This window comes from Rhodnius prolixus, unplaced genomic scaffold, assembly GCF_049639745.1.
Source record: "Rhodnius prolixus isolate KJV_2025 unplaced genomic scaffold, Rpr scaffold_6, whole genome shotgun sequence".
In the NCBI taxonomy this organism is placed as follows: domain Eukaryota; kingdom Metazoa; phylum Arthropoda; class Insecta; order Hemiptera; family Reduviidae; genus Rhodnius; species Rhodnius prolixus.
In genome coordinates this window covers 13,875,995-13,889,715 of record NW_027411634.1, presented here as the reverse complement: position 1 = coordinate 13,889,715, position 13,721 = coordinate 13,875,995, and the positions used below count along the sequence as shown (strand labels likewise).

The window sequence follows — 13,721 nt, the reverse complement described above, 5'->3', positions numbered from 1 at the left end:
GAAGACCTAATATTCTCCACCAACATCTATGTGCTTAAATCTGTAGCAGAGCTAGCAAAGAAATAAGTAATGCTGGCTGTATGGCGAAAGCCAATGCCAAAAAAAGGCAAAACAAAAAAATGTTTAATACATCATAACTGTTGAAACCAATTTTTTGAAAAAAATATTAATTGACCGCACCTCAAAAATTTTCTTAGAATAAACAAATAACAATGGTCTAAAACCAAAACCATCCAACTACAAAGAGCAAGCAAACTAATTTTTTTGAATTCCAAAAAAAGGATGGGTTATACTTTTTGAAAAAAACAAATAGGTTTCGTTAAAATCCGGGATAATGTTTATTAATACGGAAATAGAAGCTCATAACCATTATGTTTTTATGTCGGACAACGTCAAAATGTAAGCACTTTTAAAAAAAAAAAAAAAAATGATAATTTAGGCACTTTTATGTGCGGAAAGTGGCAAATTTGAAAAGGAAACAATGAAAGAAGAGTCGGCGCATGTGTCAGCCGCAGTATTTCATGCTTTAAACAAGCAGTTTTCTGTTGGTGACACGAGAGAAAACTAAATTAGCCGTTTATAAAAACTGGTGGATAACGATCGTTCTCACAAAGGCGCATTCAAAGTGAAATTCAAGCAGTTGAAACTTCTACGTGAAATGTTTTACCAGTAACAATTTATAAAATGGCACTTGTTAAGGATGATCCTTGTTAAGCACAGCTTAAATGTTTTTATTTTACCTGTATCAATTAAAAGGTGATTAAATGAGTTTTTAAAATGAGAAATTAAAAAAAATAAATCACGTAACTTGAGGTGAGAAATTCTCGAATGATATTTTGTCGCAGAGAGACAAATTTTGTTTATTTTAAATTTTTGTGTCAACAGGTTTTGATCAAAATTTGTTACCTTTTACCCTTTACTTTGAATTGGTTTCACCTTTTTTTCTAAAATTTTCTTTTAAAAAATAGCTTCTTAAATTTCCTTTTAACTTGGTACATCTATAGGGCCGGATTTTCCTGTAGGCTAACTAGGCTTCAGCCTAGGGCCTCAAGATCAAGAGGGGCCTACATTCAAATTGTTAGCAAAATTAAAATTACACTATTCTAAAAATAGTAAACACTAAAACACTGAACCGAAAATAAGGAGAAATTCTACGCATATGACTAATAAACAAACATAAAGTTGTATTGGTTAAGATTGGTCATATGAGGACTAGCCTAGGGCCTCTTTTCATCTAAATCCGGTCCTGTACATCTATGGTGCAGTAACATTCATTCTGTTAAGTTTAAATTAGAAACAGCACGCCACGTTTACTCTCCGACGGAGCTCCTGTCCACCTGTTCTCTTCAACAGCATTCCTCTTCCTTGTACAGATCTGGGTGCGCTACCTTGGGCTCTACATAGACAAACGACTCACGTGGAACTCACATACTAGACTTAAAAGACAAAGCAATGACAATACGTGCGAAACTGCTTTACAGACTACCTTGGACGACGCTCCAAATTGCCCTTAGAACTCGAAACGCTTAATATTCAACTCTATCCTCAAACCTATGTGGACGGGCTAGAGATGTGAGGTTCAGCCAAACCTACAAACATAACGGACTGTACAGGACATTTCAGTCAAAACTACTGCGACAGATAGCTGACGCTCCTTTCTACGGTGACTAACCTCACTCTTCACAACGACCTCAACATTCCCTTCATAGACCTACTCGCCAAGACTAAATACCGAAAATTCCATACTGCTCTCTCGACTAGCTCTAATCCTCTTGTACTGTCTCTCGCTTCCTCTGACATTCCTAATACTCCTCGCCGACTAAATCGCCAGAGGCTACGCGACTTCCTTGTAGGCTGAAGACCTAAACGCCATTATTCTCCTGACTCTCCTCTCTCCTCCTCACATTCTCCTCTCTCCCATAGAGAGTGCTACCGCTGGGTAGTTTCTCTCCTCCTGCTCTAATCTTATCCTCCCTTGAGAAAAAAGAGTGTTGCCTCAGGTGTCTTTCTCGATATTAAAGCAAGTCTTGGATGGAGTGTGGCACCCGTTATTGCTCTGGAAACTCAAGGACATACTTCCATACTCAGTTCAACATCTTGAAGTCCTATTTGCCTGACCGCTGCTTTCGAGTGTAAATAGGAAGATCGTATTCACCTGGTTATAAAGCTGTTCCGCAAGAAAGCATCTTGCGGGTCTATCCTATCCTAATACAGCTGATATTTTCCCCTCACATTCACCCGGTAATTGCTCAAAGAAACCTTTTAAAACCCATCTCTTGAGGAATAGTTCAAGAAAAATGGAAAAAATCAAGTTGAATGAATCCAAATCTCAAAATATTACTTCCACCCTAAGCCGCATCACTCTGCCTCCGATCTACTCTGACACAATTCCAATTCCTGCTGCCAATGTTGTCCGTTATCTAGGGCTGTATTCAGACAAAAGACCGACTTGGAACCCGACTTAAACGAACTGAAGTTAATAAGGAGTTATCGACTACTTAAAAGACTTGCTAGACCAACGATCTAATCTTTCACCAAATAACAAACGACTGATTTAAACTTCTTCACCAAAAAAACCCACCCTGGACGTACGGTATTGAACTGTAGGGTTCAGTGAAACGCTCCCATCTTCAAAGAATTCAATCTCTTCAGTCTAAAATTCTCCGCACCATCGTTACCGCTCCATTTTATGTTTCAAATCTAACCATCTACACAGAGTTACGAATTCTGTTTGTAAATCAAGTTGTGCTCGAACTCGCTACTAGAAACTTTCATCAAAACTTACAGTCCGCATTTTAATCGTCTTGTCCTCCATTTAACATCTCATCACCTTCCAGATCATCCTTCTAGGCGATTAAAATGCCAGTGTCGTAATTTTCTCACTTTTGAAGAGGGTAGGTTTTTTTTTTTTCTTTTTTCCGGCGCATCGACAGCTTGGTCATTAGCGCCGTCTCGTTACATAAAAACCCATTAACGGGCGAGGAATTATTGATTCTAAGGTCGTAATTTTCTCGGATAGTCAGGCTGCTCTACGAGCTATTAGTACCTACCAGGTCAATTCAAGGCTGGTTTGGGACTGTCTGGGTGCCCTGAAGGAAATTAGTGACCAAAATAAGGTCTTTCTGGTTTGGGTACCAGGTCATTCAGGACATAAGGAAAACGAAGCGGCAGATTTATTGGCCCGGGAAGGCTCTGCGGGACACTTCGTTGGCCCGGAGCCCTGTTTTGGGGTTCCGAAGTGTGTGAAGACTGCGGCCCATAAGTAACTTATGGGTGCAGAGTAGGTCTCAAGAGTGGTGGCTTGCCACCACTGGGCAGAGACAGCCGAAGAGTTCATTAAAGGCTATTCGCCGAGGCTGACTGCATAATTAATCCGTCAAGACCTATTAACTGGCCACTGCAGGCTCAGAAAACACATGCATCGCATGGGTCTGGCAGATGATAGCCTTTGCAGGTTCTGTCAGGAAGAAGAGGAAACGACACTGCACGTGTTATGTCAGTGTGAGGGACTTGTATGGCTAAGGATGTTACTTCTCGGTGAGGAAAAACCAAGGCCTGAGAGCTTTACACAGGAGTCGCTCTCCAGAATTAAGAGTCTGATTAAAAGGACAGGTCCGGGAGGGTGAGCTTTAGAGTGAGAGGAGCCACAATAGATCCAAAGGGGTCGCAGTGGCGTAGGCCTTGAGGTCGCCCTAGTTTAATCTATCTATCTATCTACATAAAAACCCCTCGTGCTCGGATGGCACCTCCTCCTCCCTCATTACATCCATTTGACCCTTCCCTCTCCAACCATTTGACCATCGACTACAGTCGACGGAGGGGACAGAGTTGCTTGTTGGCACTCTTGTATCTTTCTTTTATTTATTTCTTGTATCTTTTGGGTGGACCACATAATGAAGGGCTAATCGCTTAAGATAAATAATTAACCCATCCACCTAATCGATCTAATTCACTATTAATAGGGGGGAAGTACTTTGATTAAATTTCCTTCGCCCCAGATAAAAAACCTAAATGACTAAAACCTAAACCTAAAAACCTAAAAAAACAACTCGCATCCAATCGCTTCACTCAACATAATAAATACATTCAACCTAATGACATCACACTATGAATACATTCACGCCAATGAAGAGAGTAGTTAATCCTGGAGATGACTTAGAGAGTCAGACCGCTGGATAACTTCTCCCTTCAGTTAGTAAGTGGATAATAGTGTCCAATTATTGCCTCTAATAGTTCATCTAACGCCTGGAGTAACTCTTAAAGTAAAAAAGATTAAAAAATTTGGTAACCTAAATTGGAGTTAAGTAGTTGTGTAACTTATTCTCTGCAGATTTTTTAAATTATTATTCAGAGGACAAAAAACTTTCAAAAGTAAAGAAAAATTATGGACACAAAGCCATAACAGCTGTGATTTTAATTTTAATGCGCCCTTATTTACTTAAAACTGCTTATTTCATAAGGATTATTTCTAAAAATCTCTTGTCGTTACTTTAACTTTCTTAAGGAGGGTTGTAAAGCTCCTACCAGTTTGCGGGTGAGAAAAGATTTATAACATTTTCCTCTTTTAAGAGTTTTGGCAAAAATGAGAGATTGAATGGAAAGTAAAAGGAAACGTTCTTGTAATCCACAACACACTCTTAAAAGTACTGAAAATGATTATATCTTGAGTACATAAAAGCTTTCTTTAGTAGTTCGAGTGGATTTACTAAGTTAAAAGTAATCGTTGTAAATATTTTTGAGTAAATAGGAACCCAATAAAGTGTTCTTTTCCTTTACATAGATTTTGTTGAAATCGAAGATTGAAAAAGGAACGATTCTTTTTATTGGTACCCAGCAAATATAAATGAAAAGGTCGTCAGCTAGATGTAGTACAATGTTTTTCAACTTAAAAAGACTTTATATTTTCTAAATATTACAACCTTTTATGCTCAAAACTCAATTACTCAAGTTCATACATTGTGTGATACGTGTTTAGATAATTTTTTTTTAAAAAACTTATTTTGATCAGGATTACTGTTGGGGTGGGGGGACTCAATTACCAAAAATTGGACCCGCTAATGCAATATATTTCAGAAAAAATATTTAATTAATTACAACAAAAGAACTTAATAAAAGTTAAAATCACGATAAACAAAAAATGTTCTCGAACATTACTTGCAAAAGTAAACTAAATTTTGTATTTTCTTATTTAAGAGGAACGAACTCAGCTTACTAAGTAATTTTGTTAGGAATTCGAGTCAATTATGAATTTCACAAGTTCTCTCATTATGTATATATACATTCATGTTAGTATATATATACTCATTATGTTCATACATTATGTATAGTATATAGAACTAAGGAATCAAGATTGGCGAGGAATCGGTCAAATAAAAACAACTCGTCTCTTTACCAACGTTTCGACAAATGTTTTTCTTTCTTCAGCGCCTGGATATTACAAATACAAAAAATACGAACAATTTAATGAATCAGTAACATAGAAAACCAGTAATATAAAAATAAAAAAAAGTAAAATACAATCAATTCTTAATAATTATTGAAACTTAAGTGGCTACGCGGGTTGGTTGAGTAAGGGTACATTCACAACGGAGCTGTGAGCATAGATGATAGGAGTGATGCATCAGCGCTTAAAGAAAAACATAATACATTCGAATGTGAGCGTGCACAACGAAGCTGCGACTAGTGACTCATACGCGCTGCTATAAACGAGCATAGAAGATAGAATTAAATATTTCATTTTTCTGCTAGCTGAACTCCAGTATCGGAGCTTCAAATTTGACTGCTATTCAAAATACCTTTGTTTTTCAAGAGATTTGGTGAAAACCGGCATTATTTTTTGTTATTTACTTTTAAACAATATTTTGTTTTTTAAATCGTGCTTACATTTATTTTCATGGGTATTTGTTTCTTCTCAATAAAACCATTACTTATTACCTAAGAATAATCAGTAGTTTTTCTTCTATGGTTATAGCATTACCATGACAATTTTTCCAACGTATTCTTAATTTTGACCTTATTTTTTTCTAAAATATAGTCGAATGTGGGTGGACATATCCTCACATATCCAAAAAAACGATCCGGATAATTTCTAAGTTCCTTATATAAATAGTGAAATTCACCCAAAGTACTTCGTTTTTTATTTATGGGATGTACATGATATTTTCTACATCGTTTTTTTCTTTAAAATATACCGTTTTGTTGCTTCTTCACTACTCGACATGTTGCATGTATCACAGCTCCGTTATGCACACTAATCTGCGATTATATTTTACTCCATCAGTTATCATCTCTGCTATCATCTGTACTCACAGTTCCGTTGTGAACGTATCCTTACAGAAAATTAAGAGCAAGAAGTGGAGAACATGTATTCGTATGTATACAGATATAGCGGGACTTACACGTGAATTTTGGTAATAACAATGGGACAGATACAATAGACTAATTACAATGTTCAATTTTGACAAAAGAGTAAATAAAATAGATATTGGGAAATTTCTTTTAATACAAAAAAGCCGGAAAAACCAAAACCCTTTTGAACTAAATAACATAAGAACCAGATGATTAGAAGCAAATTGAAATAACACAGCAATAATTATGTACAAAAGTTGGATATCTTTTTTATTTTTTAATTATAGCAATTGAAATGTTGGCAAAAAGACGAGTTGTTGTTTTTATTTGACCGATTCCTCACCAATCTTGAATCCTTATTTCAATAATTTACGGTCACGAAACCTATATATTCATATTATGTATATAGGTTATTATCTTTATCGAACATTCTTTGATAACCCCTTAAGGACTGAATTTCAGCAATCCGCACAATTACGTGGGTAATGATTAGTAAATTTTCCGTTAAATGCTTACAAATACTTTCACCTAACCTCGTAACATACTGATTTCCAAACTTACTGTATCGTTGCCCTCCATCTTGACATAATAATTTATAGCACCCCTTCCTTATCTTTTTTAAAATTTAAATAATCTGAATAGTGTTTCTTACATTAAAATTAACTGAATGGATCTCAACATAATATTCTATACTTAGTAAAGTTCTTCACTGTAAAAAGTATTAATTTTTTTAAAGTGCAAAAGATAATTTGGTGATGCTAATTTATTACAATATTTTTTCCTTCTATGATATATTTACTTTTTTGATCTAAAAAAAAAAGATTTTTTTACGAAAGCTGCGCCATGCAATTGTCTCGCGCCCCACATTTTGTTTGAAATTACTCCAATTATACTAGAAAATCTTTTAATTAAAATGTATTCTGTAGCGAAATAAAATTAATCAAATTAGTGTCAAACAAAAAAAAAGAGTTAACCTAAAAGATTTTACATTTTACCATTCGCTAGCTTGTTCCAACAAAATAAATTACTCTTTTAATCGCGTTTAATGCGTCAAATCTGGACAACTTCTTTTAATGTTGTCTGAAGTAAAGGACAGAACATTGGCTGCAAATAATTAGCTAATTGCTAGAATATGGGATCTATTTAAGCTAATGAAGGGAAGAGGTCATCCAAGGGTGGGAATCTACGCACTAAGGCAGCGTATAAATAATAGTTTCAGATAATTGGAAAAAATAAATACTATTAGAACAATGGATACGCGTGATGATTAACTACTAAACAATTGTGTTAATAATTTTGTAAAACTGTTAAAAAAAAAAAGCCTAAGGATTCCTTCAAATAGAAACTAAATATGTATTCTCAAATATTAGAAGTACTTACGTTAAGAAAAAGAATGAAATACACCAAAAAAACGTGGAAATAGTTTCGTCTTCAAATCAAACTAAATTGAAAATACGGCGAACATTCTATTGGGAATACTGTACGCGGTACGGAAGACTACTGTGGCTTCTGTGTTGGAGTGTGGAAATTGTCAGGAGTACCACCCTAACAAGAGCTTGTCCCTCTCGTTGAGTGGCACAATTTCCCGCCGCGGTTTCTACCACATGATTTCTTTTTGTTGGGTTATTTTTTTTATGGGTAACTCCTTTGTGGGTTATCTCTGGGTAACTTCTTTTTTTTTTGGTGCATAGAATAAGATATACTCCATTGTGGGAAAGCTCTTTCCACAATTTCTTGATGAAAATATCGATAAAATTAAAAAAAATTGAAAAGATAATATAAAAACTGATTTTCTATCAAATACGTATACTTCATTTTTAGTTTGTTAATTACAGTACAACCTCGATTAACCAGGCTGACCTCCAGTCTATACCCACCCCGGGAAAACTGAAATCCCGGTTAAACCGAATACACAGTATTACATGGTAATACATTACTGTTTCGTCCCAGAGATCAACTCCTATCTTAGACGGCAATCCTTTTTTCTATTTTTTTGATTTTGTTTTAATTTTCGCTCTTTTCTTTCTTTTATTTAAAAATTTTTCATTTTTTTGCCGTTCAACTTTTTGAAAAATACTTTTCAAGTGTTGTTTGCTTTTTTTGTTTTAACAAACGACCACTCTCTGATGAGTGTACGCAATTGAAAAAGCACAACTTTGTCCACAGGTTGGAATGTCCTTTTATCGTGAAAAAATTCAATCAATTCAGCAACTGAATTCGATGCTGCATTCAGGGATATTCTCTTCTACAGTCGATCTCATTTCCTTCTTCCGGTTCGTCTTATCGGATGTTCTGGACAGATTTCTTCAGGACTAAGGCATACAAACTTGTGGAGCATCTCTATCACAATCGAACCACACCAAAATGTCTTCTCGATTCATGTTTTTCACCTTCTTCCATCGATTGGGCGAGACGAGCGAGATTTTCAATTTGCTACTCTCCTTTCGACCGAAAGGGCAAACGAAAGATGTTTTCTGTAGGACGGAACTGATTAACACTAAAGGCCTATTAACTGGCCATTGCAGACTCAGAAAACACATGCATCGCATGGGCCTGGCAGATGATAGCCTCTGTAGGTTCTGTCAGGAAGAGGAGGAAACGGCACTGCACGTGTTGTGTCAGTGTGAGGGGCTTGTCAGGCTAAGGATGTTACTTCTCGGGGAGGAAAAACCAAGGCCTGTGAGCTTTACCCAAGAGTCACTCTCCAGCATCAAGAGTCTGATTAAAAGGACAGGTCTGGAGGGTGAGTTTTAAAGTTAGGGGAGCCACAATAGACCCAAAGGGGTGGCAGTGGTGTAGGCTTTGAGGCCGCCCTAGTCTAATCTAATCTAACACTGAAGACCAGTTTGAGATTAGGCTGCTGTGAAGTTGAAAATCAACCATTTACGACACGTAAATCCCATCGTCTTTTGTAAGACCGTGTTAAATCCCAAAAAATTCAGTACTAATTGCACCATATTTTCGGTTTTTACATATATACGAGGGTCGTTTGAAAAGTCCGTGCAAAAATAAAAACTACTTAATTTTTTGGGGTAAACCTTTTTTATTTTTCAACATAGTCTCCTTTTAGGCTTATACACTTCGTCCAACGCTGCTCTAGTTTGTTGATCCCTTCCGAATAATAGGATTTGTCCAAGTCTGAAAAATAGCCATTCGTTTCTGCAATCACCTCCTCGTTTGAATAAAATCTTTTTCCCGCCAGCCATTTCTTCATATTGGAGAACAAATAGTAGTCCGAGGGAGCCAAGTCTGGAGAATAGGGGGGATGTGAAACGAGTTGGAACCCTATTTCCATTAATTTTGCGACCACAACTGCTGAGGTGTGAGCTGGTGCGTTGTCGTGATGGAAAAGGACTTTTTTGTGGGCCAATCGTGGGCGTTTTTCTTGCAGCTCGGTTTTCAAACGGTCCAATAACGATGAATAATATGCACCTGTAATAGTTTTACCCTTTTCCAGATAGTCGATGAGGATTATTCCTTGCGAATCCCAAAAGACAGTCGCCATAATCTTTCCGGCCGAAGGAACGGTCTTCGCCTTTTTTGGCGCAGATTCCCCCTTGGTAACCCATTGTTTAGATTGTTCTTTGGTCTCAGGAGTGTAGTGATGTATCCATGTTTCATCCACAGTGACGAAACGACGCTTAAAGTCCTGCGGATTCTTCTGTAACAGCTGCAAACCGTCCTTGCAACACTTCACACGATTTCGTTTTTGGTCAAGCGTGAGCAATCGCGGCACCCATCTTGCGGATAGCTTTGTTATGTCCAAATGTTGATGCAAAATATTATGTACCCGTTCATTCGAGATGCCCACAGCACTAGCAATCATCCATCACCATATCATGGATTTTATCAATGATTTCTGGAGTAGTAACCTCAACAGGGCGTCCAGAACGTTCAGCGTCACTTGTGCCCATATGGCCACTCCGAAAATTTTGAAACCACTTATAAACTGTTCTAATCGAAGGTGCAGAGTCACCATAATGTTTATCAAGCTTCTCTTTAGTCTCCTGAGGCGTTTTGCTTTTCATAAAGTAGTGTTTAATCAACACACGAAATTCTTTTTCGTCCATTTTTTGAAAATCACTCGACTTCCTCGATTCAAACGAATGCCAAACACAAAGAAATCGACCGATCTGGCTGAAACTTGGTGTGTGTTCTTCCAAGAGATGCTACTAACTAAACATAACCTCGATACGCGCTAGTAGTGCTATCTCTCTGACTTTGCACGAACTTTTCAAACGACCCTCGTACATACATACATAATGACCCTTCAAGTAAATCAGGTATAAAAGAGTTGTTGCCACGCCTACAATTATGTTACATCGGAAGACAAAAATTTTTCCTGTCGCCACCGAAAATTAACTTCGGTTTTGGCGCCGATCCAGGTGTTCTTATGATGACTCAACATGATCCCGGTTAATCCGAATCCCGGTTATCCGAGGGCCGGTTAATCGAGGTTGTACTGTAATTTCAAATTTCTCTTTTAAAAAATGCATAAAAGTCTAAACATTATTTTTTCTTATTCTTACACCACCTACTCTTACGACCACTAGTATAATTCTAAATTAACCAATTTTCTCAAAACGTAACGTAATAGAGAAAAACTAGTGAGGTTTCACTGGCATATCCTGAATCTTAACCCAAGAATGCTTTTCCCGGCTAGGATTTAGCGTTCTTAAGTTTGTAAATAATTACTTCTTAACAAAACTTACGCATATTTTACGGATAAGTTCTTTTCATTACCTAAAAAACTATCAAAAAGTTGCCGGCGTTCTAAACTGTAAAGGATGCACAGTATAATTTATGTAATTGTTCTGAATTTCACAGCCACCTAGATTTGGATGTTATCAATAATGTTGAATCATCTTCCGCAAATTTTGGATTTGCTCTCATGACGAATTTCGCTCTTCAATCTATAGAATTTTGTAACAAAACATTGTTTATATATTTCCTATTTCGGAGTTCAAAAAGGAAAGTTTCCTTCCAAGAACCATTTGGAAAACATTTTTCCAATATTCGATAAAGTTTCGTAAACTATAAATTTAAACAAGGGGGCTTCGTACAATCAAAGTCGCTGGGGGAAACGATTCTTTCCTGAGCAGTCTTGGTTCGAGAAAAAAGGCAGCATATTGAGTAAAGAAAGAACTAAAAAGTTGGCCAATAGCATTTTATTAAACTTAATCTGTAAATATTATGAGCAATTATTTGTTTACGACGAAGGGGCCATTAGAATGAATGTGGAGAGCCTTGACCGAATTTAGGTCTGAGAGAGTCTGTCTCATTTGTGCTATACCAAAAATTTATGAGAGAAATGTAAATCGAATTACACAACAAAGTCGGTTCTAGAGATATTTTGAGGACTTGTAGGTGTTTTAAGAGGGTGTCCTGTCTAGCTAGTAGGAGATAAGCATTTCTTTACATTGTTTTTTATTTTCTGCAAAGGACCAGTTGTTTCTGTCGTAGTAAAGAAGGATCTTGAATTTTTGGTAAGAAAATTAGAAAATCCGTTCGTATCCGAGAACATGATGATTTTATATGCACATACATATACAGGATGAATCATTAAGTAATGCCCATAGGTGTGTAGTACATCTAAAGTGGAGTTCAATGACGTATTGGCCAACTTCATATTTTCCACTGTTCTTGAGTGACTTCACTTTAATTTTTTTTTTCTAAAAATCATTACTTTTTTCCAATAAAAATGTTATTACTCAGAAAGTTTTAGTCCGAATTCAATTCTGATGACACGGTTAGAAAGACAGATAAATTTTCTAAAAATAGATACCATTTCGAAGCATAAGTTATTCTCGAAACAGCCTCAATCTTCCTCCGAATGCTGGAAAAATAAAAGTATTCGAAATTTTAAAGAGATCTCTTTTTTTTTTTTTTTTTTTTTTTTTTTTTTTTTTTTTTTTTTTTTTTATGGCATCAGTTTTCACTATTAGCCAGAGTCTTCTGTAATAAAGTTCTTAATCTTTATCTAGGGAGGCTTCAATTACGTTTATGAAGTGAACCAATTCCTCATAGGCTTTCCTGTTTTTTAGAATTTCAGGGTAAGTTATATCACCCGGCAATAGATTTTTTAAATTTTTAAAAAACAGATCTCTTTGGTTTGTATATTTGGAGCACGCCATAACAATGTGCTCCATGTCTTCCAGGCTGTCACAGATTGTACAAAGAGGGGATGCCTCTTTACCTATCCTATGGAGATATTTTTTACATACGCAATGATCGCTGCGCAGTCTATTAATAATGGTGACATACTGCTTGGAGCACGCTCCATCACTGAACCAGGGTTTACGACCTACTTTTGGAACCAAAGATTTATAGAATTTCCCTTTCGGTGATTCTGAATAAATCCTCTGCCACTTTTCATTTATCTTCTTTCTAATGCAGGCTTTAAAATCACTATATGGCAAAGACACTGATAGCAACGTACCGTTCACTGCAGCTTGTTTCGCCAGTATATCTACCCTTTCATTGCCCTCTATTCCGCAATGGGCCCTACTCCACACCAACCTTACTATTTTATTATCATTTTTTAGTTCTAGTAATTTCTTTAGTATATTTATAATTATGTGATTATACTTTTTATGCATTTTGATTGCTTTTAGTTTATATAAGGCGCTTTTGCAGTCAGAGACAATTATAACCTCTGAATATAGCATTGAGTGTGCATATTTAAGCGCTTCCAAAATAGCTACTAATTCAGCTGTAAAAACTGAACATTGATTGGGCAATTTGAAGAGGGCACCAGTATTTCTAAATGGGTCGAAGTATGCACACCCCACCTGATCTTCGACCTTAGAACCGTCCGTGTATATAGGATAGCTGTTGGGAAAATTCGTGCGAATTTCCTCTTGAAACACTGCATTACGAATACTACTGGGCAATATGGAGAAATCTTCCAGAAACCAAACCACAGGAGACATATTTATTATTTCATGGAAATCACCGTTGAATAAAGGCAACATATCACTGTTATACACTAACTGTTTGAACAGTGCTACTTCTCTGAAACTAGTAGCCATCGGGGGTGATTCTTTGTATTTCCAATATCTGTATGTTAATTCTCTCCGGTTGAGTTCACATATTGCGGAATAGGTTTCAGAATTTGTTGACATTATTTTACACATATATCGGTCGGATAGCATTTCCCATCTGAGCTTTATTGGAAGTTCCCCGGCTTCAGCGTGTATTACATCTATTGGAGTACTTTTCATATATCCGAGACTGAATCTGAGACATTTATTCTGTATAACCTCTAAACACTTCAGCCTTGTTTTATTAAGCTGGCCATAAAACTGAGAGCAATAATCAAAATTGCTGCGGATAGTAGCTCTATAAAATAACAAAGTTACATTCGGATCTGC

At 36.5% G+C, this 13,721-nt stretch overlaps 1 protein-coding gene and 1 long non-coding RNA gene across 4 annotated transcripts in view; one reads left to right on the top strand and one right to left on the bottom strand.

Annotated features, from left to right (window-relative positions):
- Positions 1–13,721, bottom strand: part of LOC141460065 (cholecystokinin receptor-like) — a 202,046-nt gene that overhangs the window by 130,430 nt on the left and 57,895 nt on the right. Inside the window, exon 1 of one of the 3 annotated variants that reach the window (XM_074139707.1) lies at positions 7,729–7,855. The exons of the other annotated variants lie outside the window; for them this stretch is intronic. The gene's annotated coding sequence lies outside the window, so the exon portion shown is untranslated. Of the gene's footprint in view, positions 1–7,728; positions 7,856–13,721 lie in introns of those variants that run through there. 3 annotated transcript variants of the gene reach the window in all.
- LOC141460066 (uncharacterized) overlaps positions 1–13,721 on the top strand; it is a 39,057-nt gene that overhangs the window by 13,436 nt on the left and 11,900 nt on the right. The gene's annotated exons all lie outside the window — the stretch shown is intronic.